The 27,532-nt window shown below is 42.2% G+C and overlaps 1 protein-coding gene across 1 annotated transcript in view; it reads right to left on the reverse strand.

Moving 5' to 3' along the window:
* The window catches only part of AFF3 (ALF transcription elongation factor 3), a 628,646-nt gene that overhangs the window by 447,512 nt on the left and 153,602 nt on the right, over positions 1–27,532 (reverse strand). The window lies entirely within an intron of this gene.

Raw genomic sequence — 27,532 nt, forward strand, 5'->3', positions numbered from 1 at the left:
GGGGCACACTTAGTTCACATCCCATTTGAGACTATTTGAGATGAGTCTATTTGTAGTTATGGAGGCACCACTACTATGATATAGTTCAATTTGATCTGATTGTAAAACCTGAAGAGAATAAAAATGAATAAACTGAGTTTACAAAAATCAAATGAGTTTTTCTGTCTCCAGTGGAAAAGACAGACACTGGCTCTTCCTTCTCTTTACACAGATTTATTATGTTCAATAATTGTCTATTATTATTACTGTACATTGTAATCTATTTCTAATGAATCCCTCTTGGTTATAGTGAATCAAGCCCAGCATAATAAATTTTAATCTGTTAGTCATTATCTTTCTTAACATTTTACAGTCTACATTTATAAGTGAGAGTGGAAAATACTTTGTACAGTTGTTGGTATTTCCACAATTTTAAGTACTATTATAATTGCTACTTTCCTTAAATTTGCCATTGCTTTCTTAGATGAGTGCCTAACATATTGGAAACACATATTTCCATAATCTTTTCATAATTCTGCTGAAAATCATCTGTTATAAAACTTCTGCTAATTTTTATTTAGGTTTTTGATGTTTTTACATACACCATCTGTAAATCATGTTCTTAGGCCACAAAATTTGCAAACTCATGCTCATGGATGGGCCCCACTGAAATCAACAGGGTCGCATATAGGCACATCTGGGTCTTAGTTTGTAATTTCTCTTTTGAAAGAGATACAGATTTCTTCAAATGAGACACTATATTTCCCTCAAAGGATCAGACCATTTTCTATCTATTACTTGGAATAAGATCTTTTGAATGGTCTATGTATTTCCTTGTTTGTTGCATCATTTATACCATTCCTTGACTTGTTGATATCAGCCAGGGAGATGTCAGGTCCTGTAACCTCTTTATTCTGTTGTTGACAATTTCAGTTAATATCAGTTAACCAGCTCTGTGTTAAGACACTGAGGCACACACTACTATTTAAATACATACAACTATGCTACTTTAATGTAATTCCCATGACTGACAAGACAAGGGAGTCAGTAACTAACCTCTGACCTGGTATTATGAAATGCTTAAAATAACTTTCTGATTCTAGTATCAAGAATAAAATACCCCCAATGAACTGCATGCTCCATACCATGCAATATGTATAGAGCTCCCATAAGCAAGTCGTCTTCTGTTAAATGGGACCCATAATTCCTTCTTCTTCTGTAATTCTTACACCTTTGCCATAATTCTGTGAAGTTTGCCAACATTTCTATTGACCGAGTAACACTTTCCCCCTGGAAGTTCCATTGGCCCATTAGTTATGGCACCCACCTGGGAAGTAGGAGACCCAAATTAATATCTCTACTTGACTTGGACTATAGCTTCGAACACAATTCTTCATCCCTAGTACCCTTTCCACTTGGATATTGTAGGGAGATATGTGAGTCATGTCCCTCTTTATTTATTTAAACACAGGGCCACAAAGTTCATTCTAGTGCAGAACAGGAAGATTTTTCAAATCTTGAAAACATTTGCGGGACTAGAAAAATCACTTTCCATCCAGGATAGCAACTCTGCGTTAACTGCCTGAATGCATGCTTGTGGTACAGGCCAGGCAGCTTATCCCAGTTTAATTGAAGGGTAAGGTGCCTTACATTCACTATCAGGTAAGAGTATGCACATATACAGTTAACCATGAAATAATAAAGGCACTGCATAATTATAACCTAGTTTATTCCAGTAATTTGTTCATGAGCATAGGCAGATCTAGGATTTTCAAAAAATATAGATCAGGCACTTCAGCAGGGCTTTTTGAGACTTATCTAATAACCGATTAGATAAAAGCACCAAAAAAAGCCCCACTAAAGCAACAGATCTATACAGACAGTGGGCAAACAGGGTCCAACCAACATGCCTCTTCTGGGCATGCACTGTGCTCGGAGCATGGGCCAACTAAGTTTAAACTGCCAATTTTTATTTTTTTTCATATCTGTAAGCAACCTAGATGCTTTACTAGTATGTCAGGGGGCTAGCACTATATTATTCAGTTTAAGATCAACACAAAAACAAAATTAACTATTGGAATATGTACTAATCTCCTAGATCATATATAAAGTTAAAAAAACAACAAATCAAGGAAAAATAAGCAAAATAGTCAAAAGATATTAAATCATTAGCTCTGTACTAATTCAGATTCATAAAACAAAATCTAGTTTTCATGAGTATCTTGAAAATGCCTTTAATACTTCACTGTCAGTCATTTCTACATTTGAGTTAATTTTACAACACCTCAGTAAAGTTTTTTTAGCTAAAGTGAAAAACCGTCTGCAGAGCTGTGAAATAGTAGAGAGACAGAGAACCAGGAATGGCTAACAGATCAAAATTCCAGAAAAAAGGATAGTTTAAAAATGGGGAACATCAAGGCCATTAAAAAGGATAGAGGGTCCTTAACACATGGAGTGGAAAGAAATTAGTAAGGAATGGGGATGTGATGATGAGCCATGACATCAACTGACTCTCTCAGCACTTCCTGAAAAGAAATGCAACTGCCTCTTCTAGGCAGTTGATTTTAAAATTTGAGTAGAGCAGAAATTAAAGAGAGGTACAACTGCACCATGGGACTCCCCCCTTCCAGACTGACCCCTGTTTGTGTGTCTATACCTTCAGTTTTTAGTGTGTATTATGAATATATTCTCTTTGGATGCATCTATATGAGACATTTACTGTGGATTTGTCTAATCAGCTCCACAGGAAATGTCGCAGTGCCTATATGTGCAGCCCAATTAGGCCACAGGAAACTAATAAACTCTGCAGCAAGTAAATACAAGTTCTCTCCTACTGTGGAATATTTTTGTGCACAGCAGCACACATGTAGACACCGACCTGGCTGGCTGGGTCATGAGGGCTTCATTACAGGGGCTGCCTACCAGCTAACCCCACACCAGAGTACCCTTGTGCTCCAGCTAACCCCTCTGTAGCTTGTTGAGCAGGGTCAGAGCAGTCACCTGCCAACCAGGGCTGCTCCAACTCAGCTTAACGTGTTGCTGTCCCAGGCCCATATGTAAATGCTGTGCCTGGGAGCAATCAACTCCGGTTTGATATGTCCTGGAGTTTATTGCTGGGCATTAATATGCACGTGTAGATGCACCCTTGGATTTCCACTTTTGCCCCCTTTGGGAATCCATCCTTTTAACCCTGTTTCACCATACTCTTTTCTTAGAACTATGATTTTCTGTGGCAGTTTAGCAACATTTGTAACCCATCAATAGTTATTTTGTATTTACATTTTAAAATTTTCCAATACAGAGATTGTTTTTAAAGTTTCAGCAGCTCCATCCAGGACAATATGCAGAGCAGCTTTTATTTAGGTAGTTCTGAAATGTTCCTTAATATGTGAAGAATGTTTAACATGTTTATTATTACTACAATTTATATTTTCATCATGTTCAATAAACAGATGATTAATTATATTGAAAATGTAATTGCATACTTCAGCCAAACCAGTGCTTCCCAACTGATTCAGCCTGATGCACCAGTTTACCAAATAAAGACTTTGGTTATACAAACCCATGCCATTTACTTGTGAACATTTAAATGGCAATGGATCATAGATTGCTGGAATAAGAGATTGGCATGAGTTGCGCACTGGTGCCCAGCACAGAAGCTTATTATTCAGGCAAGAAGGAAGGAAACCAAAATATCAATTGCAAAAGCTTTATGTGCTAGCACTGGTACACACACATACTTAAAATGGGAACTAGATGATTAAGTCTCATTTACACCCTTACCGGTCTGGTGCATCTGGGTGATTCTGCTGTTGTCTTTAGGTGGACTTTTTTATTTGCAATGAATCACTACTAGTTGAAAATGGAAATTACAAGAAATTAAAATTGTTTGTCCAGAAAGTTGCATGCAATAATAGTTTTTACACTGTAGACTCATGTATTTGAAATATTAGATCTTAATGAGAAACAGAATAAAATTTGTACTATGGTTACTTACATACAGTAAGCCTTCTGATCTAGGCTGGGTCTCTTATCTGCACTGTGTAACATTCACTGCCTTGGGGCCACAAGCTTAAATGAGACCTTTTGATATGACCATAATATAAATGTTTATATAAAAGTTTAGCACTAACAACATTCACAGCTACTGCTGCTACTGCTACTGTTGCAACTGCTGAGAAACTGAGACAAAAGAAGATGGGAGTGCACTGCAGTGATTTTCTATGACTGTTTAGGTCATTCTGGAACATTCAGGGACTGGTGTCATTAGTTCAGAGTTTGGCAGGAAACAATATTCAATTACAATATGGAAGACACTACAACTGCAATTTTTCAATTTGTTAAGAAAAAGGAAGAAAATTCAGGAAGTGAATATGCTAAAATTCTGCTATGAATTCCTCAGGGCTAGGTACAGATATTTAAGAAGCCCAAGGCAGATTCAAACTAACTTATGTGGGATACTCTAAGTGGACATGGTTAGTTTAGGAGTAAACAGAACACAATTCTGCCATTTCATGGGGGGCTGAGGGGCCACAAAGGCTGCCTGCACTGGCTGTGGCCAGAATCTTGGGGATGCTCCTGCATGCCTCCCAGAATGCCAAAGACTGTCCAGGGCAGCCAAGTGCAACCAAGTGGGGGGCATTGCTGCTTGGCTGCAAGGCATGTGCCCCCAACCCTCTGCCATTACCATGGACTCTTCCTTGCACCCAGCCCTAGGCTTCCAGAAGAGCCACAGAGCAGGTCAGCATGGCATGCCTCTCCCCCCCCCTCCCTGCTGCCACTGGCCAGGCTGCCAGGCATGCCATGGTGACCCACTCTGGGGCTCTCCTGGAAGCCTAGTGCTGGGTGTGGGGGAGGACCATGGTGACAGCAGTGGGTTGGGGGGCGGTCTGCCTAGCAGCCAATCAAAGTGGCTAAAATTCTCCATACAAGGAAGGATTGGACTGCTCAGAGCTTGACACCAGTAGCAGCCAAAGGGCCCTGTCCTTCTTTCTACAGAGCATCCCTGTCCCTGCTGCTTGGTGCAAGCTTCCCAGGTGTGGCAGGACACGACCTAGGGGTGCCGTGAACTCCCCTAGCGCCCCCTGGCTACTCTGTCTAGCTGATGTCAATGCACCCTCACCGATCTCGCCCGCCACGTCTTTGATGTTTTAAATGTTTAGGGGAGGCTGCCTTTTCTATCTGCTTTGACATGGTGCCTTGATGTAAGTTAGCTGTCCAGTTGCCCTGGTGCACTCTAGCCTTAGGGGCTACCCGTAAATCCTACCGTCGCCTGCACTCGTGTCACCCGCACTGGGGACTGCTCAATATGCTCGCCCTCTCCTGGGGCCTCTCAACGCACTTGCCCGCCCTCTCCTGGGGCTTCTCCCGCACAGACTGTGCCCCACTGGGGCCTGTCTCCGCGTGATGCCCGCAGTCAGGGCTCAGGTGGCCATAGCCGTGCCTGGCCCCCGGATCCCTTTTCGGATCCTACGCCCGACTTGGGCTTCCCAGAATCGGGGCTCAGGCGGCCTCAGCCTCACCTGGCCCCCAGACCCCTTTCCTGCGTCTTACACCCCCCCGGGGCTTCTCCCAATTGGGGATCAGGTGGCTGCAGCCGTACCTGGCCCCAGACCCCCTTCTCCAGGTCTTGCGCCCCACTGGGCCTTTCGCCTGCACCCGCTCTGGGCTTCTCCCAATACTCACCCACACTGGGGCCAGGGTCGGGACACCCCAAAACACGGCACCCTGTCTGGTGCCAGGAACCCCCCACGCTACTGGGGAGCTCCCCTGAGGCCTCCTCCACCCCTACAGCCTCACCCAGTCCTCCAGTGTAATATCACAAACCAAAACAGAAAACTCCCACTCCTGGGTTACAACCTAAACTTCAAGCCAACCTGGCTATCCCTCGCGTATCCTTCTCAGGGTTTCCTCCACCCAGTATTGTCAAGCAGACACTCTCCAGCCATCAGGCCTCTCCGCTACGTTCTGCTCTGCTTGCTCCAACAGAGCTCCCTCTTCCCTGGCTGCCAGAAGGGGAACTGACCTCTGGCCTCAGCCTTCTCTGTTTATATAGGCCAGGCCCTGCCCCTTCTGGTCAGCTGACCAGACTGGTTGCCTTGGCAACCCCCACCTGTGCTGCCCTGGTGAGTGGCAGCTGAGCCCACATTACTATTATCCAGTAGCAGGCACCCTAGTGCCCTGCTATACCAGGTTGTGCTGGGCATGGCCTGCTGACTGCTACTGGTGCTGAGCTCCAAGGGGGCCTGATCCTTCCTTCTACGAACTGCTCCTGTCCCTGCTTCCCAGCACGAGCCTCCCTTCCCCACCCCTGCCTCCTCCTGCATCTGTGTTGGCAGCCCAGAGAAGCTGAGTACCTGGCGAGTGCTAGCACATCTCCCTATGAGGGGAGAATGGGGGGAGGAAGAGAGGAAGTTGCAAAGGCACCTGGGATGTTGAGGGACAGCAACCTAGCATGAATCAAAAAGGGATCTGGCAGAGAAGTTCGATAGACTGGTCTAACCTAAACTGATTAAATTAGAAGAATCTGAGATGATAGACCTTATCGATCCAGGTCTAGCTTAGCTCAGGACCCACCATATTTAAACTAGTCTATGTATCCCAAATGTCTGTTCTGTTACAGATGTAGACTGGTTTTCATTCACTTATACCTGTTTGTTTGTAATATCTGTACCTGGCCCTGGACTGTGTCATTCTTTATAAGTTCAAAAAGTGCCAAACACAGACACCACTGGCACAAAGATTAAATCAAAATAAATACATGAATACAAATAAATAAAAAAGTTTAAATAATGAATAAAATAATCATTTCTATACTTATATTTTACCTTTGGAAACTTCCAGGGACAAATGCACCAAGATGGAGAAAGTGAGAGCAACAGCAGCAGCACTCTGTGACAGTCACCAAAACTTTCAATGTAAAGTCTATCCAGAAATTTTCCTCAAATCTTTCCAAGAGTTGGGGATCAGCACACAAAAAGTTGCCACAACACAAGTCAGAGTGCGAACTTAAATGCACACACTTAACTCATGGTAAAGATGACACAGTTTATTCCACTTTAATTGAGAGGAAATTACCTTGAATTTACTTTTTGTTTAATTTGTGTACCTTCAGTTTCTTTCTATTCAGCCATGTGTCAAAATGGCCCCCAAAATGGCATAATTTAGGGCACCTTTAACATTGCTTTTAGTCACCATGTCTGAAGTGATCCTAGTGGGACAGCTCTTCAGGCAAAGGTTGACAGTACAGCATTGTGTGCTAGGTCTACCCTGGCCCAGCCTTCCCATGCCCCAACCTGAAAGAGAGGGGGCAGTTCCATTGAAGGAGTGGCATATGCCCTACTACAATGATTTTTGCCACTTGGAGTATTCTCTTTTGCCAAGAAAACTCATGGTATCCACTTTTTGGGTGTTTTGTACTGCATAGAATAGCAATATAGCATAAAAGTCTGGAATATAAGATAAAGATTTGGCTTTCAATAGCCCACTGAAGGAAGAAACAGATAGGTAAGAGTCCGTTACCTAGTAATCAGCAGGCTGGTACATTTCATGAAAGGCTAAGTATGTTACAGGGATTGGTAAAGGAAGGTAAAACCAAGGTAAAGACCATGGAAGAATCTGAGAAGATTGACTGAGATACAAAAGAAGATAGTGGAGGTAAAGAGAGATTTCTGAGGTGAAGATACACTCTCAAAAGGAGAAGGTGGAAACACTATATGTAAAGAAGAAAGACAAGATGGTAAGAGAGGACATTGAACAGAAAAGGGTAGAGACTATATGAGAGACAAAAATGTTTCAAAGGGAGAGAAAGAGGTAGAAAGAGACCCTTGCAAAGGCAGAAAAAAACCCAGAGAAAAGAAAAGGGAAGGAAATAGGACAGACCAAGAGAGAAACAGAAAGGGAAAAGAAAAGTAAAAACTAATCACAAGGAAACAAGCAGTGAAATGGACATGAGGAGGGCAGAAAAGGCAACAAAGAAGATAGGACGAACAAGGGGGGCAAACACATGTGTGTTGATAGTTTTACTGCAAACCTGAGGTGAAAAGCCACCAAAACTATCATTATGTAATTTATCTGACCTCATCTATTAGGAGATATTCAGCAAGTGGCTGTGCAGGGCAAGCTTAAGAGACTTGTCTGTTTTTGGGAAAAGTTCATGAACAACATGCTAATATGCATGGAAAACAGGACAGTACAAGCATATATACACTCTGCCAACGAGAGTCTAATATATATATCTCTCTATACAAAAAACACATACTAAGAGGTAGATTACAGACACACACATGCAAAAGTGGTACAGATGTGTTCCCACACATGCGTATATACAACTCCGGTATTTAGAAATGCTTGGATTGGCTCCAAGGTAATAGAACAAAATGAGGCTAATAAAATATAATTAAACATTAATTACTGTAACTATCAAAAATAATTGACTTGTACAAAGCACAGCACTCCTATTAAAACGGGACCAAAGGGTAATAAAATACATATAGTGTTCTGTAATGCAGACATAATAATTGCTACAAAGCAATTAAATTTATAGGCAACTGTTAAAATTCTTTTGTGACTATTTAAAAGTACAAGCACAAGACAGATTTGGTCCAAAATTGTCTTCTACAAAGCAATCCTGAGCATTAATAAGCAGCAAACATTACCATTTAAAAATCAAACCAAAGGTGTGTTGCTGCTTGACATACATTTAGAATGAAACTGGATGGGATTGTCATTAGTAAATGCTGCTGTATATGTCACAATGAGTCATTTTTTTCTGGCAGGTTTTCTTCCAAGAACCTTTTGTGCATAAGGTAGCATATAAAAGAATTAGAAGCCAGCTCTCCAGCTGGTGTAACCCAGCACTGCTTCACAGGACTGATTCTGATATTCTACTGCTGAGGTATCTGTCCCCATTTTTAATCTTAAGTCAAATTAAATGATAAAATATACATAGTACATTTGTGTGTAGCTATAGGACCCTCATGGTGCAAAGGAAAGAATCTGGGGAACAAACCATGAGTAGCAAACTGAAGCCAAAAATGGTATGGGAGCTAAAAACCAAGAAAAGGGCAGATATGTCACTCTGCCTGGTAAGAGCTTGTTTCCCTTGCTCACCCTTGTAGCTGTCCCTTGAGTAGCTACAAAGATTCTATTCACATCTGAGCAGGATGTTAGAGACAATGCTAAGGAAGAGGAGGTAATTGGGAGGTAGAGACAATGATAAGTGGTACAAGAGTGACAACAAGTGACAACTAATTGTTGCAGAAAATGTTCCTGGAGTGCTTCTTTTACATATTGACAAAATGCATTGTGTACACCATTTGTCTTCTTGCTTGTTCTTCAGTCATTCTTTGTATATTCTAGTTTTCTTCTTATATTCTATTTACTTTGAGAATTTTATTCTGTTGTATATAGGAAATTAAGGCCTCATAGAATTCATTTGGAAAAAAATGGAAACAAATGGCAGAGAAAGTTCTACCTTTTGATTCTGCTCCTAAGAAGGGAAAGAAGCTTGTAAAAAATGTGTAAGCACACATCTATGCATATATACACATACTTTTTTTGAATGTGTCATACATTTGCCTAGGTGGTTCAGCCCTGAAGTACCTTGGCCCCAACTGAGAAAAAACTCAAGCTCTTACATGGAATTAATAAAATAACTATATGCAAAAGAAGAGGCAAAGAAGAAGAAAAAGCAGCTTTACCTAAATAAATTTGTTTTTAATTCATGCATGCCCAGGAGAGTATAGCATGCATGAATTAAAACAGCAAGCGTTGTAAATCTGTCCTTGTTTTTATGGGATAACAATTTTGAGATGATGTTCCCCTTTGAGGAATCTGTGCTGTGTACTATCGCAGGTCTGCAGAACAGTCTTAAAACTATTTTTGGCAGATGTGATGGTGCACTGCAAGTTGACAGTGTTGTATTATGGCATGATGTACCACTGGAATGTAACATCATGATGTGTTGCGATTGTTCTACAAGACAAACTGTTAAATGTAACAAGAAACAGTCAGCTGAAATGGTGAAGCAATGACACCAGCATCTGTAATCAAAGTATATAAACATTATGACTCAGGATCCATTTACTATGTATCTTCTGACCAGCACTATATACACCAACCAGCTCTGCTTTTAGAACATTCACTGACTCAAGAAAAAATGTTTAAGTGTTTCAGCAGAGTGACTGGCAGAAGAGGCTAAGAGGGTTATGTTTTTGCCTCCCCTCTGTTGGCCTCAGGGGTAAGTATAAAGGAACCCTGTTTACATTAGAATAACGAGTTGAAAGAACATCTTTTTATTTGAGATGTTTGTTTGCCAGGAGCTTTTCAGATGTATTCTATGCATTCTAGTCAGGCAATAGGTTGAATTATTAGGTGAGCTTGAGGGCTAAAAGCTGGAGGCTGAATCAATTCAATCTTTGCAGGTTAGTCTAAACTGTGTAGATTGAACCAATAAGCAAGTGAACAGACATTCACTTTTGATTCTGAAAATGTAGCCAGGTGCCTGCAATAGCCCAGGGCAGAAGTCAGGGTGTGTGTGTGTGGGGGGGGGGGGAAGGCAGGGATGGGAAGTAGAGCACGTTTCCCTGCTCAGCGGAAGTTGACAACTTGGGCCCAGGCCACCCTGCCCACCTTGTGAGGGGCAGTTTGTGGAAGAGGTGCAAAACATCCTGGGATGCGGGGGGACTGTGAGTTAACTTGAATCAGGAGGGGATATAGGACAGAAGCTCAATTGGCCAGTTAAGTCTGATACTACAGCCTTCCAGGTTTATCTTAAACTGTTTTTGGTCATTTTGAAAGTCGTTTATGTGCCCTGAACTTCTGTTGTGTTACTTATTTGAACCAATCACATATACCAGTTTATGTGTAATATCTGTCTCTAGCCTAAATGTCTCTCTTACATAAGTAATTAATCAGCTAATTACACAGCAATTAAAAGTTAACCAGTTTTGATATGCTGTTAATCATACTACTAGAGTTTTACTTTTTTAAGAAAAGTTTAAATGAGAAGAATTTTAAAAAGAAGTTGATTTTGCCACTAGTACTGTAAAAAAAGAAAAAAAAGGGAGAAAGACTCCCCCCCAGAGTCTGCCTATGGCTCTGTCAGTGATGCTCACACATTAAGCAAGATCTCTGCAGCAATGCATGTTGATTGACAGTCTACTTGCTCAGGTCTTTCACCTTCAAAAAGAAGTGTTGTTAAGATAAATGCCACAATATTTGCAGATCTTATCTCTTTTTGGAAACATGCACTTTCTAACACTAGTGTGAATATCATCTAGTGTGCTCAATTTGAGGTCTCTACACCATTAAAACAGCTGCAATCGGTTATGCTTTACTTTTTAGGGAACTTAGAACTCAGTCCTTGAAGATGCTGAGCACCTTGGCCCAGATTCAGAAAAGCTCTTAAGCATGTGGTTTATTTTAAGCATATGACTAGTCACATTGAAATTAATGGAATTTGAAATTATGCTTAAAATTAAGCATATGGTTTTGGTGTTCTGCTGAATTGGGGCCATGATCACCTGGAAAGAATGAGGGCTCACAGCACATGAAAGCTCTCTGACTGACATCCCTAAAAGTGGAACAAGCTGGTTTGCAACACTGTAAGCTTCCACACAGCAGTAAGCCTCAACCTTTGCCTGGAAAGATGTTCTGTAGTGGTCAGGGAAATTCCAGGCTGTATATTAAGGCAATTCAGCAATTCAAGAAATGTGTCTGTTGTCCCTGTAGTGCTAACTGGAACTGTTTGGAAAATAGATTAGCAGAGTTCTGCAGAAAATTTAGATTTGTTGTGTCAAATTCCCAAACCGATAACTTTTAGTCAAAAACCTTCAAAACCTTTCATTTTTATTTTTTTTTTTTTTTTGGTTTTCCAGCAAGAAGCAAAAATCTTTGAAAAAAACCTGAAACACCAATGTTCGTTCTTTTGGCAAAACCTTAATTTCCCATCAATAAAAAGCCTGAAAGAAAATTTTCAGCTAGTTTTATTGCCTATGGAGCTAGATTTATAAAAGGTAGAGAATTCCAGTCTGTGGTGATAATCTTCAATTTCTTTTCAGTACAAAATAGCATCTTTTCAAATGAAATTATGGGTTTTTAATGCTTAATTACATTTTAAGATAAAAACAGAATGTTACTAATATCAATTATATTAAAAACCCTGGGTTAAAAGAGCATGAAGTTTACAAATCTAACATTTAAAAGATAGGAATGCCTGAATTAAGATTGCCTGTTAGGTGAGTGGGGAAAGTAAATAAAGTCAGCCTAGAGTAGAAACACAGAATGGATAATGTCAGATCATTTGATCTGAGTTTGGCAATTATAAGAAACTGAAAATAAAGTCCTATAATGTAACTGTCAGATAAGCTTGACTAGTGATAGTGCTTGATATGGTTTTCATTCCAGGACATACCAAAACCTTAGAGCAAAAAAATATTGTCATCAAAACCCTGCATTCAGTTATATAATATTATGAAAGTAAATGTATTACAGTCCCCATTAAGTCAATGAATGAATCTCAGATTATGAAAGTTCTCTTTCCTTTTTTGAATGTTTAATTACTATATAATTTGTTCTTTTTATTATATATAGCCACCAACAACTAAAAGGACAGCATTTCACTGGTTTTAGTTATGCATAAAATTAGATTTAAACATGGACAATTAAACAGTTTGTTATGTTGCAGAATTAGAAGAAACAGCGCATTATGATTAGCAAAAAGAAGATTCTTCTTAGAAAGCAAGACAATTCTTTTGTTAGTCACAATGCCTGAAAAGTAGGACCCTATGAAAGATGGTTTGAAGTTTGGAGGATCAAATGGGTCATGTAAGGTTAAGAGTAACTTTCATATAATGCAAGATGTGAGCAGCAATGGAAAATGCTGTCTAGCTGCCAAGATTTATTGAAGATAAAGACAGCATGTTAAATCATTTTCAGGGGAAGTCCATCTCAGGATCTGGGAAGTTCTTGCTGTGTCTAATGTGTTTTCTACATCAGATGTAGAAGAGATGAGTCAATTTTTGCAAAAGAGAGCAGTTTATACAGTATAGAGAAAGGCAAGCAGCAGGGCACTAAGATAGCCCTGTCAAAACCAGAATTTTCCTGCTAATACAAATCCCATCTGGCAGCCCTAGCATGTATGCCCTCTCATCCTGTCACAACAAACAGAGGAGGCAACTCAAAGACTCACACGCCTGGCTATAGGCAATTCTGTAATTAGCTTTACGGAAAAATCCAACCATCAGAAATCTTCTGTCTTTTTAGGAAGGGCTGTTATGCTTTTCATAAAAAATTGTGATACGAGTTTCATTTTCAACTGTGTAAAACCATCAAAAAGCTGTAAGGAAACTTCAGAGAGCTAGGAGGAATGTTGTAAAAATGTAAATAGAGAATGAATGAAACAATAAAGGAAAAGAGTTCGGGCTTATTTTTTTGGAGGGAATGTGGGGGGAACATCTGTTTTCCTTTCTTCAGCATGAAGTCAATAAACATATAATGAATCCATTTGTTTGAATAACTTCTCTCTCTTTAAAAGACCTCTTTGACTCATGAATCATATTAGCACTATATTAACTGTTATCTGGTCTATGCTTATTTAACATAATTGCATCAACAAAAAGGTGTATTTTTCATGAGTCAACAACTACAAAAAGCCCTGCAGTATAGACAAGCCTGCACATCTGTCTTAATCTTGCCGAATTTAAACCTGCTTAACCCAGGTTCCTGTGTTCCAAATGCACACAATTACATAGGTAGTTCATCTTTAATTGAATTCCACGATTAAAAAGAAAATTATTTCATCAGAGATAATTTACGTGATATTTCTGCTTCAGTAAAACAGGAGCTAAGACTACTTCATGTTAAATTGTTCCAGTATGGTAAAAGTAATGTCAAGAAATAATAAAAAATACCCTCATCACATTCATTTCATGGATAAAACATGAAGTGAGCTGCAGCAGAGATAAGCGCCCTGGAGGCTGTTTGGTTTGTCACAACATTCACATAGTAATCCCTGACAGTCCTCAGTTAAGAGGGCTTTTTTTCCCTTCTTTTTGCTAATGCAAAGCAAAGCTATGGTGATAGCTGCTTAGTAATACATCAGAATTTAACAGTTTAAACATGAAGGCAATAATTTATAGAACACTAAATCTGAAAGGCATAACAGACATGCAAAGTTAATTTGATATACAGCATAATCAGGGGCAGAAATATTTCACCTTTCTTTCCAACACCAATGTGAACTCAGAAAATCAAATTCTGTTTCATTTTACACCTAAACAGGCTCCATTAACTTAGGGGAAAGTTGGGGAGGGAGGTACTGCATGGGCATGGCATACCTGCTGGAAGAATCTGGCCTAAGGCTTTGCATTTCCATCTCCTTAGAAAAAGACTTGCTAAACTCCTTCATCTTTATGCAGAGTTCCCATGATGCTAAGAAGCATGCAAGCAGAACAAGATAAGTAAGCCTTCCTCCACCTTTTTTTTTTTTTACTAATAGTCAATAAACTCTTGCCATGAAACAATGATAAAATGAAAGAAAAGTGGTAAAATGTTATCCTCAAGAATTGATTCTTTAGGAAGTATTCAAGAGCACATACTTCTGTGCAGCATACCACAAAAAGTAAAGGTGAAATGTTTAATGATGATGAAAGCCTCTTAAAATACCTCAGTCAATGGGAAGAGAGGGGCAGCCCTCTATTTTCACATGGGGAACTACCAAGAGAAAAGGTTTTCTCTACCATGTGTTATGAAAAGCAGGAAAAGCCATTTTAAAGATATATCAGAAAGATCAAAATACACAAAGAGTATCATGTCATATTCTGTTAGCACAAAAGATGTTGCATCTTCAAAAGATTTCACTGGTGTTAGAAATGGAGTATTGTTAGAAATGCACAGCTTGCATCTTGTGCCTGATAAGATAAGAAAGAAACACTGCCAAGGACTTTTCTCCTTGCCCAGCCTTGCCACAGTTTTTCTTAAATCGCAGACTCTCCCCCAGCTTCTCCCTACCCTTTCTCATGCAAATTACAGAAGCTGGAATTCAACTGACTGTGTCCTTGAAAGGGGGGGCGGGGTTTAAACTCTTAGTGACCTATAATAGTCTCTGAGCATGCTCAATTAGCTGATGCATATTTACCTCTCCGCCCTGCATACTTAAGTAGTTAATTATAATGTACATGCAATGGATGTAGTGATGTAACCACATGTATGTTTGTATGAAACAGAAATGAGCTGTAAGAGTTCCTGTTTCTGCACACGTGCCCAGGAGGAAAAAGATAAATACAGCCTGCAAAAAATTCCTTGGTGGATTCAGAGTAATCTGAGTTTTTGACTCTGCTCTGACCCTATTTGCAAATATACCTTTTGTGCCATCTAATGTATGTGTGTCTGTGATTTTAGTGGCCTCCAAGAAACAAACCGCAATTTTTTGCATCACTGGAATGAAAAAGACCCAGCAATCTGTCTGAGCATAACCAGTTCAGTCAAACTTTCAGACAGTCATCTCCTGTTAGCCTTTTTAATGATAATCTTCCAAATCTTGTAGCAAGTAGTCATAATACCTGTATCTTTTCATCAGCAGATTGCAAAGCACTTCATAAAGGAGGTAAGCAACATCATCATCACTTTACAAATAGGAATATGACCTATAGATGAAATTACTTGCCCAAGGTTATCCAGATAGGCCAGTGACCAGGCCAGGAACAGAATCAGTAGTTCTGAGTGCCAGGACAATGCTCTATTTATTGCTCTATTTATTGGGTCACGGTAATTTTAACTGAACTGTCTCTCGGTTCTTCGAACATGAGTTCCATACATACTTGGATGCAATTAGCCTCTCTGACAAGTCCTTTTCTGTTGACTCGTAGAATTATCACATTAAATTTAAGAACCTTCCAAGGTAAATAATTCTTCCCTCGCTAATACACATATACCAGCCCCAAATAAAATAGTTAATAGTCACAAACCTGGAGAAATGTGTAATATATATCAAAAATGTATTTTTGAATTCAAATAGTTCTGAGATATTACATACATATTGCTGTTTCGGACTCATTCTTCAATTCAGGGGTAATTGATATTTCATCTCTTATTCCACATAAAGCAAGGGAAACATTAAGGCATTTTGTATGTGGAAGGACTGGACACAGGAGAATGCATAGTCAAACACATCTGCTAAGGGAAAAAAGAAACCTTGCAGATTATTTGCCAAGAATTATACTCCCTTTCTGAACACAGGCCATCTCTCATGTGGTGAAGGTATAGGATGAAGAGGGGTAGGGTACCTGGGCATGTGATGTGGTGAGAGGAACATGCAGCCCTCAGGGCCTATGGATCCCACTGGTGTAGTCCCTGCTAGTGTGGCCCAATGAGGCAAAGTCCCTGGACACATAGGGCATTTATACACATACATTTGTCTGCTCCAACATGCTGGAGATCCGACAAGTTGAAGCAGACTCAATTAATCAACATAAAAAGACTAAACGATTAATTAAGTCTGCTCCACACACAACCTGATGCCCCTGACACTATGTCACATGCATTTGTATAAATAGCAAAATGCACATCTGGGCTGAGAAAATGGTGGCAGTGCACTTTTGAACTAACACCTCCAATGTGTTTTAGTTAGAAGTATGCTGCTGCCATTTTCTCAGCACCGACACGCATTTTGCTGTTTATACAAATGCCAGGTGCTTTTAGAAGTGCCCAGTGCTGTGGTGCAAACATGTGTACAAATGCCCTTAGAAGCAGGACAGTCCTGGTTTAGGTTGTTATCTTTTAATTAAAACAGCATTTTGTTACCAGATTTGAAAGTATACTCATGCCTTTAGTTTAAACTCGATTCTTCTTTTGGTTTTTTAATAATTAATCTTTTTGCAGAAAACTATTACCCGAAGTATGGGTCTTCAGTGGCACATACAGCTTCTGCAGATATTATTTTAATTAGGCTGCTTGGTTCCATTTCATTTTTAAATGGCTGTGACATGGACCTTGTGTTGTGATGTGCTGAACGGGAGGGGATGTCTGCAGAGGATTCTTCCCCTTCTAGAAGCAGTGCATTAATGAGACATTTTCTTAATAAGAGCCTTGCATCAAGTCCTGTAATCAGAACACAAGAGACACCCAACCCAGCAGAAATATTCATTAATTCTAGAAGCCGCCATTTCTGATCTGCATTTAAATATTACTCCTGAAGAAATTTAACTTCAGTTGTGATTTGGGGTGAAAAAGAATGTTTATGTATTACAGTAATAGATTCAGTTAGTGAAACTTATATTGCTGTATAAAAGTTGTTTCATATCTAAACGACTAGATTTAAAAAAAAACACCCCAGACCTCAAGCACAGCAGAAGGAAGAAGCAATTTTGAACATCGCTTTAAAATTGCTACTTGATTAATCTTCACTTTGCCATATCCTAGATGGCAGAATTAATTGGGGCCTGACTTTATACAATAGATTGAAAATTGTCTGAATTTAACACCTGTGAACTCATCATTATGTGTTCCCAAGCAAAGCGGTATCTGCGGTATTCAACAATTTTGACACAGCAGCACCGTATAATCACAGGATCTCTATCCAAACTGTCTGGGAAGAAAGACCTGAAAACATTAATTAAAACAAAACCAGGACATCCGTCTACACTCACTGCATGACTTCTTAGAAAATAAATCCTCCGTAGAAAAGGAGAGATTGAAACTACAAATCATTAATCACATTTTTTACTTTTATATTCATTAGCTAAGGGGGTCAGCAACCCATGGGCTGCATGCCAGATATGACCCATGGAGCTACTGGGGGTACTCTGGCAGCTTTCAGCAGTGGTGGACATTGGCTGTGGGTTCTCTTCATGTCCTGCTGTGTGGACAGGTGGCAGCGAGGTTATAGGGCCTGCCTGCCTCTGACCCTGGGGTTGGTCATTTCAGGCCACAGTGTGTGTGTGTGTGTATGTGTGTGTGTGTGTGTTAGGGTGGCCATCACAGAGGACATTCCAGTTTTCTGCTACTCTGTCTTATGTCTTTATTGATATGGAACCCAATGCCTTTATGCCCTCTATTTTTCCCTTCAAGAGAAAAACAGGGGACATAAAGGTGTTGGGTTTTGTATCAATAGAGGACACAGGACAACTGGACTGTCCTCTATGATGGCCACCCTAGTGTGTGTACACATGTGCACACATCCTAGCACATAAGAAGATACAATGAGCATATGTCATTTGCAAGGTACCCCTATGAACCCCGTTCATTTTTCCTGTGTCATAAATGGGAGAAAAACTGAACATCACAATGGGTACATCTACACATGAGCTTTACTGTGCATTAGACTAATCTACTGCACAGTAAAGGTCACCATCTACACATATGCAGCAATTTCTGTGGAATAGATTAGTCTAATGTGCCATTTTCTAGTACCTGTAGATACATGTACATTAATTGCATGTGTAGACACGTCCAGTGAGCGCCCCATTTTACGCAAAGTAATTACTGTTGCAAAATAGTTTCTATTATAAATTTCCATTTTTGAAAGCAAGTATCTCAAAAAAACATTAACCTTAAAGGTAGAAAGGTTTCATGTTCCACCTCTGCCTAACAGTAAATTTTCTTAAATATTTGAGCTAAGTCACTTTAGACATTTCTAAGTTATTCAAGAATGGGAGAAAAAACTATTTTCCTCAATATAACTACATTTTTTTGAGAAGGGCTATAACAAAGTCAGCTGCATTTTGAAATAGGTTGTTCACTTTCAAGAATACTGTTTTGACTTGGGGAAAAAAAAGCGGGCACATCTACACAAGATGTTTACCGTGCAGTAGACTAATTAGCTGCACAGTAAACATCATGCATCTACATGTGTGCCCCTATTAGGCTGGTATAAACTAATTAACTCTGCAGCAGGATAGTACCAAATAGAAGCACTATCCTGCTCTGGTGTTTTTGGTTGGAGTTTCTTACTCTTCAGCAGAGCATGTATAGGTATTGCCCAGTTGGCTGGGCATGAGGGTGCTTTAGTGCAGGGGATGCCTGCTGCTTTGCCCCCAGCTGAAGCACCCTTGTGCTCCTCTGCAGCATGTTGAGCTGAGGGGAGGAGCCCCAGGCTGACAAGCTGATGCCCCAAACCTCCTGCCAGCCCACTGCTACTCCAATCCAGCTCAATATGCTGCACTCCTGGCCACATGCTTAGATGAGATACCCAGGAGCAATAAGCTCCAGAGTTTACTCATGAACCTTAACAGCATATGTAGATGCACCTAGCATTACCCTTTTAAAGCTGAATCCTGGGTAGGCCTAGCAGAAGATTTCCTTCAGTGTGTACCTCCATGTTCCATCCATACATAGGCATCTAGTAAAGTTGGAGCTACTTTATTTACTACACAGAAATTATGTAAAATGATCTTATGAGCTCTACAAGCAAAAGCAAGTCAAATGACTGCAGAGTAAGGATTCATATTCTTTGAAGCAAACACTGTATGGCAGTCTCTCTGTAATGACTAAGATTCATTTAAACACTCTGATTGTGAAATATTGTAGTGTAAGTCAGCCATTGACCGTGTATCCTTACAGAATAAAACAACTACGAAAATTACTTAGAATCCAAACTCTTCTTCCCCCAAAAGATTAATATGTTCATAAAAATAATGGGCCTGATTCTTATTAAGATTCAGGCCCCTGTACACCATCATGTCTACGGAAAGGCTCTTTAAGTTCAACATAATTACGTTTTCATTTACTATCATATTTCATAAATTTTACAGATTTCGTAGACATTAGGGCTGGAAGGGACTTTGGAAGATCATCGAGTCCAGCCCCCTGCCCAAAGGTCAAGAAGTCAGCTGGGGTCATAGGATCCCAGCAAGATAAGCATCCATATTGGTCTTGAAGTGTTCAATGTAGGTGCTTGAACTACCTCCGATGGCAGGCTGTTCCAGACCTTGGGGGCTCGGATGGTAAAGAAATTCTTCCTTATGTCCAGCCTGAAATGGTCTTGTAGTAGTTTATGACCGTTTGACCTTGTCATTCCTTGGGGCACTCTGGTGAACAAACGTTCCCCCAGATACTGGTGGTCACCCCTGGTAAACTTATAGATGGCCATCAGATCACCCCTGAGCCTGCGCTTTTCCAGGCTAAAGAGCCCTATGGCTCTCAGTCTGTCATCATATGGTCTGTTTTCCTGACCTCTGATCATACACGTGGCTCTCCTCTGGACTCTCTCAAGCTTCTCCACATTCTTTTTGAATTGTGGAGCCCAAAACTGGACGCAGTACTCCAGCTGCGGCCTCACCAAGGCCGAGTACAAGGTGAGAATGATGTCCCGGGATTTGCTTGAGAAGCATCTATGGATGCAAGCCAGCGTTTTGGTCGCTTTATTACTGCAGCATTGCATTGCAGGCTCGTGTTCATTTTGTGGTCAATGATGACCCCCAAGTCTCTTTCTTCGGTAGTGCTAGCCAGCGTAGCACTGCCGAGCCTATAAGGATGCTGCAGGTTTTTCCTCCTAAGGTGGAGAACCTTGCATTTTTCAGTGTTAAACACCATCAGGTTCTCGTCTGCCCATTTGTTGAGCCTATCCAAGTCAGCCTGGATCACCCTCCTGTCTTCTGGTTTGGATGCTTTGCCCCAAAGTTTGGCGTCATTGGCAAACTTGGCCAGTCTGCTTCTGACTCCAATATCCACATCATTAATGAAGATGTTGAACAATATGGGTCCAAAGATAGAGCCTTGGGGGACCCCACTGGTCACAGGACACCATGATGAGTGACTTCCCTCAATTACTACCCTCTGGGTCCAACCACGGAGCCAATTTCCCAGCCAGTGGATCGTGGTGAACCCAAGGCCACAATTGGCCAGTCTCAGCAAGAGGTGATCATGGGATACCAGATTAAAGGCTTTTTTGAAGTCAAGATATATGACATCAATCTCTTCTCCCTTGTCCAGGTGATAGGTCACCTGGTTGTAGCAGGAGATGAGTTTGGTCAAGGAAGACCTACCTGCAACGAATGCATGCTGGCTATCTATTAGGATGTTGGTATTGGCCAGTCCATTAAGGAGGGCCTCTTTAATAAACTTTTCTAAGATCTTCCCTGGGATAGAAGTCAGGCTGATGGGCCTATAGTTGGCTGGATCCACTTTTCTCCCTTTCTTGAGGATGAGCACTGCATTGGCCTTCTTCCAGTCCTTGGGCACTACACCAGAGCTCCAGGAGTTTTCAAAGATCTGTGCCAGAGGCTGGGCTATGATGCTCACCAGCTCCTTGAGTACCCTGGGGTGTAGATTGTCAGGGCCGGCTGACTTGAAGGTATCCAGCCTCTGAAGGTGTTCCTTCATGAGGTCAGCATTAATGGAGGGCAGGAGATCTCCCTCACCTGGACCGCCCTGTCCTGTGGTGGGCATGGGTGTCCCATGGGATTGATGAAAGACTGACGCAAAGTACCCATTTAATAGGTTGGCTTTTTCTTGGGCATCAGTTATCAGTTGCCCCATCTGGTTCAGCAGAGGTCCAATGTTGCCCTTGCTTTTCCTTCGGCTCCCCACATATCTGAAAAAGGACTTTTTATTGACATTGATACTCAAAGCTAGTTGGAGTTCAGTTGCATCCTTGGCTTTCCTGGTTTGCTCCCTGCAGGACTGGACCAGTGCAGAAAATTCCTCCTTGGAGGTGAATCCCATCCTCCATCCTTTGTAGGCATTTCTTTTTAGCCTCACGAGGTCTGCTAGATCCCTGAAGAGCCAGGGTGGCTGCTGTGCCCTCTTGCTGCCTTTCCTCCGAGATGGAATAGACTTAGCTTGTGCGTTGAGGATCACTTCCTTGAGGAGCAACCACTCTTCTTGAACTCCCCCCTCCCTGGGGTCGTGGTCTCTTAGGGCCTGACTGACAAAACTCCTGAGCTTGTCAAAGTCAGCTTTCCTGAAGTCAAGGACTTCCGTATTGCTGACTGACTTGCCAGCTTACGGCAGATGGTGAAGATGATCAGCTCATGGTCACTGTCACCCAGCTTCCCATTGATCACTAGGTCGCCGATTAGGTCATCCCCAGTAGCCAGTACCAGGTCGAGCAGCACTTTACCTCTCCATTATCCCTATGACATCATAATTATTTGCATTAAGCAGGAGGATAAGCCTCTCCTGCTTATTTCCCAAGCTCCTGGCATTTGTGTACAGGCAGGCGAGTGTCCCCTTAGGGGCTCTTACCTTGCCTACTGATTGTACCAGGGCTGGGGCAGGGGTGGGCTCCTCTAAGTGCCTTGGCCTGCTGGCTTTGCAAGGGTTGCTCAGCGGGCCAGCAGTGCCAGTAGTCACCCTGTCCCCCAGTGGGCTTAGTTTAAAGCCCGGTGGAGCAGGTCAGCCAGTTTGGGTGAGAAGAGCCTCCTCCCAGGGGGAGAGAAGTGGAGGCCATCTCTTCCCAGCAGCTCACTGCCTCTTTCTCCAAAGAGCAGGCTGTGGTCATGGAAGCCAAAGCCTTCTCAATGACACCAGCACCACAGTCTTTGGTTCACTATGTGGATCCTCCTCTCCTGCCTCAGCCCATAGCCCAAGACTGGGAGGATCAACAAGAACACCACCTGTGCTCCCAGAGCCTTTAGTCCTGCTCCCAAATCCCTGTAGCCCCTCATGATCTGGCTGGGAGCACTTCGAGCCATGTCATTGGTGCCCACATGAATAAGGAGCATGGGATAGTGGTCTGTGGGCTGGAGGAGCTTAGGGATCCTCTCCACAATGTCCCAGATGTGGGGCCCCAGGAAGCAGCAGACTTCCCGGGCTAAGGGGTCAGGGCGACAGGTTACCCCTTCAGTCCCCCTCAGGATGAAATCTCCCACAACAAACACCTTACGTTTTGTCTTGGGGGAGAGCAGGGGCAGTAGCTGCAGTTGAGCCCGTGTTGCCTGCGGGAGCTGGCAACTCAGCAGGCTCTGCTGGAGCAACAAGAGGTGCGTACCTGTTGCTAAGCTCTGGCGGGGCAGAGGCCTTGGTGCGGTGAGCCTTAGGGCTCTTGACTACCTTGCCATGCCCCTGACTGGACAGAGTGGGAGGTCCTGGAGTCCTCCTTTGTCCTGGAGGGAGACTGTAGTCTACCCTCTGGCTCCCAGGGGAGAAGGGCCTGGCAGTAGGAATCTATCTCTTGCTCACAGCCCCTGATGGCACGCAGTCTCTGGACTGTGGCCTGGAGCTCCTCCAGCTGGTGTGCCAGAGACCCCAAAAGGGAGCAGACCCCACAAGGGGAGGTGGCCATGCTCCCAGGCCCCAGATCCTGAAAAAGGGAAAGGCAGCAGAGAACCAGAGGCTCTGTCTGTGTGGATCCCAGAACCATGGGCTCCGTCTGGGTGGCCGTCTCTGAGGTGCCCGGGGGGGGTGCTGCAGAGCGTGAGGAGACCCTTGGGGTGTGGCGCGTGCCCATTCGTGTCATGCCTCTGATAGGCTGGCTATGGCTGGGACTGTCTACCCTGTGGGGCTCGCAGGCAGGGCCTCGGGTCCTCCACACCCCTGCCCAAGCAAACCCTGTGCTCATGCACTGGCAGACAAGCACACCTGTTTGTGCAGCCTGTTCAGGCAGCTCTGGTTGCATGACTCCCTGGGGGGCTGGGCGAAGTAGGGGCCTGGGTGGGGCAAGACCGAGCCCAGATCCACTCAGCCGCCTCCTCCCACTCACTAAGGGGTTAACCCCCTTCCACCACAGGTCCTGCTTACCTCTGGCTGTGCTGGGGGTCGGCAGGGGACTCCACAGCTGCTGGGGGTCAGCAGGGGGCTTTGGGGGAGCAGGGGCGCAGCAGGCTTTCACCCGCATGTCTCTTGCTGCTCTGGAGCCTAACACATGTTACATTTACACTGAGTATGACAGGGTGGGCAAAATGCGGCCTGTGTGCCGGATGTGGTCCACCAGGCCATTCTATCCAGCCCATAGAGCCTTTAAAAATTTAGAAAATTAATATTTATCTGCCCCTGGCTGCCTGTCATGTGGCCCTCGATGGCTTACCAAAACTCAGCAAGCAGCCCTCCACCCGAAATAATTGCCCACCCCTGGATTATGAGGTCCTTCATAAAGGGGCTTTAGCGTTAAAGAGAATCATGGAATGATATTATATACAGATCTTGGTAATTCCAAAATTTCCTGTTTTTTTCCTTTCAATTTTTCATGTTTATGAGTTACATTTAATACTTATTTATTAAAGAGAGAAATAGGCTAAACTCTTTAAAATGAGAGATGAAGTTACACTTTGAAGTTCAAGTATAAACAGCTACTTGAGTTTCTTTTAAGTACTGAGCACCTAATTGCTCCTTGACTCTTCCTGGCTTGATGTCTGAGCATTATCTTTTTTTATTAAAGAAAAGAAGGTCACAAGCACCACCAAGAATGCTATAGCCTGTATTCAGCCACATTTCAGACTCAGTATTTACATAAGACTCAGTATTTACATAAGAATAATAAGAACTGTCATCTACTATGTCAGACCATAGGTCCATCTTGCCCAGTATCCTGTGTCACACAGTGGTAGAGAGTGAATGCTGAAAGGGAGAGCAAGATAGGTATGACCAGGGTTTCCTCCCCTCCCCTGGAAGTTCTGATTCAAAGGCTGTATCCTGAGCTTCCATGCACAACAGCTACTGAGGCACCTTTCATCCAAGAATTTGCCCAAACCCATTTTCATCCAAGAATTTGCCCAATCCCTGACTAAACTGTCAGCTTCCACAACATCTTGTGGCAACAAGTTCTACACTTTAATTATATGCTATGGGGAAAAACTTCCTTTTAGTTTAAATTTACTGTCTTCTAGTTTCATGTTATGACCCCTAGGTTCTTGTATTGTGAGAGATAGTAAATAACAAATCCCTATTTACTTTCTCGTCACCATTTAGTATTTTGTAAACCTTTATCATGTCCCCCCCAGTGTCTCTTTTCTAAAATAAATAGGCCTAACCTCTTCAGTCTCTCCTCATACGGAAGCCCCTTGCCCTTCTCTGTACCTTCTCTAGTGCTTCGATATCCTTTTTGAGGTATGGGGACCAGTACTGAATACAGTATTCAAGATGTGGATGCCCTATGGATTTATAAATGGGCATAATTTTTGTTTGGTTTAAAATTCCCTTCTTAATAATCCCTAACATTTTCTTTGCTTCTTTGATGGCTGATGAGCACTGAGCTGATGTTTTTAGTGAACTGTCTCCAATGACTCCTAGATCTTCTTGCTGTGTGGTAACAGGCAACATGACTCCATCATAGAGTAGGTATAGTTTGGGTTATTTTTGCCCAGATGCATCACTTTACACTTATCTACATTAAATTTCATGCACCATTTAGTTCCTCATTCACTTAATTGTGCCAGATCCTTCTGCAGGCCCTTATAGTCTGCCTTGGTCTTTACTACTTCAAATAATTTTGTCATCTGCAAATCTGACCACCTGCCAGCTCATCCACTTTTCCAGATCATTTATGAATATGTTAAACAGCACTGGTCCCAACACAGATCTATGGGGGACTGTTTCCTGACTTCCACCCTGAAAACTGATCATTTATACTCTTGCCTTTCTATCTTTAAACCAAATTTTAATCCACGAGTGATCATTCCCTGTAATTCTGTGGCTACCTAACTTTGCTAAAAGCCTCTGGTGGGAAGCCTGGTCAAAGATTTTTTTTAAGTCCAAATATACTATGTCAACTGGATCACCCCAATTCACCTGCTTATAACACCCTCAGAGAACTCTAGTAGCTTGGTGAGGCATGATTTATCTTTGACAAATCCATGTTGATTCCTCCCCAGCAAGTCATATTAATCCATGTGATGAACAATTCCTTTTTTTTAACTGTTTACACTAGTTTTTCAGGAACAGCAGTTAGGCTTACTGGCTTGTAGTTCCCATCTGGCCCCTTTTTTGAATATACATACTACAAAGTCTGGCAATTTCCAATCTGAGCTCCTTCAGGACCCTAGGGTGAATACCATTAGGTCCTGATCATTTGCTACTGCTTAGTTTATTGGTTTCTTCTACAACCTCATCTATTGAAACCACAATCTGGGTCAGCTCCACTGACTTGTACCTAGAAAGAAATAGATCTGGTGCAGGAAACTCCTTAACATCTTCCACAGTGAAGACAGATGCAAAGAATGTATTTAATAGCCCTGTCAACCTTCAGTGCCCCTTTTACACCCTGATCATCCAAAGGCCCAACTGACTCCCTGGTAGGTCTTCAGTTTCCAGTGTATTTAATGAAATTTTTATTACCTTTTTTGTGTCACTAGCAAGTTTCTTCTCAAAATTGTCCTTAGCTTGCATTATTACAGTTTTAGCTTTGATTTGCCAGAGTTTATGCTCTTTTTATTTTCCTCATTAGGATTTGATTTCCATCCACTATTTGAAAGAACTCTTTTTTCTGCTTATTGCCTCTGCAGCTCTGCCATTAAACCATGTTGGATTTCTTTTGGTCTGCTTCCCATTTTTTTTATTTGCAGTATGCATTTGCTCTGTGCCTCTAATATTGTGTTCTTAAGCAGTTCCCATGCTGTTTGCATGCTCTTCATCTCCTTAGGGGCCCCTTTTAACTTCTGTCTAACTAGCTTCTTCATTTTGGTTTAGTCTCCCTTTTTAAAGTTAAAGACTACCGTGGAAGATTTTCTTTTCTCCCCTTCTATATGGAGGTCAACCCAACTACATTGTGGTCACTACTGCATAGTGGCTCAGTAAGGGCCTTGTTACATGGTAATTAGGGGCAGCTCCTGGAACTCTTAACACCTGAACTATCCGCACATTAACAACTGAAAATAGTTTTAAACACTTACTTTATGGGCTCAAGGATATTCCAGGGCAGGATTATTGATAATCTGTGTTACCAAGATTGTGTTATAGTAAGGAGTAGCAATTCTAGACTACACTTAGTGTAAACATGCCTCTCCCACTTCCCCACTGGCCCGGATTGGGCCCCCTGTCTCTCACCCTCCCCAGCACCCCGATTGCTGCTCACTGCCACCCTCCCCCCTGGCCTCCACCCTGCTTACTTGTGGCTACTCACAATGTCTATCCCAGGCATCAGGATGTGACTGTGGCTACTGTTTTCTGGGCCAGAAACACAAGCCAGGCAGGCAACCAGGCAGGCAAACATTCTTTTCCTGTTCCCCTGGTATAGATAATGCAGGCAGCCACAAGTAAGTAATGCCCAGGGGTGCGGTGGGGCCAGGAGGGAACCCCGAGGGGCAGGGGTATGGGGAAGCTCAAAATGGGAGGCAGGGAAGATGTTTAACTTTCAATCCTATGGGCCCCTGCTGGCCTGAAGTGCAACTGCTCCAAACTCAAGCTAGCATGAACACCAATCAACATTTGTGTGGCTCACAACGTAATATGTAACAAGGCCCCAACACTTACCCTTCACACCAAATCCTGTACACTACTTAGGACTAGGTCAAGAATGGCCTTTCCTCTTATAGGTTCCAGGACTAACTGCTCCAGGAAGCAGTCTTTTATAACATCAAGAAATTTAGTCTCTGCAGCCTGACCTGATGTTAGATGGACCCAGTCAATCTGTGGATAGTTTAAGTCACCCATTATTACTGTATTTTCTGCTGTTGCAGCC

This window comes from Crocodylus siamensis, chromosome 1, assembly GCF_052110815.1.
Source record: "Crocodylus siamensis isolate JL-2025a chromosome 1, ASM5211081v1, whole genome shotgun sequence".
Classification (NCBI taxonomy): domain Eukaryota; kingdom Metazoa; phylum Chordata; order Crocodylia; family Crocodylidae; genus Crocodylus; species Crocodylus siamensis.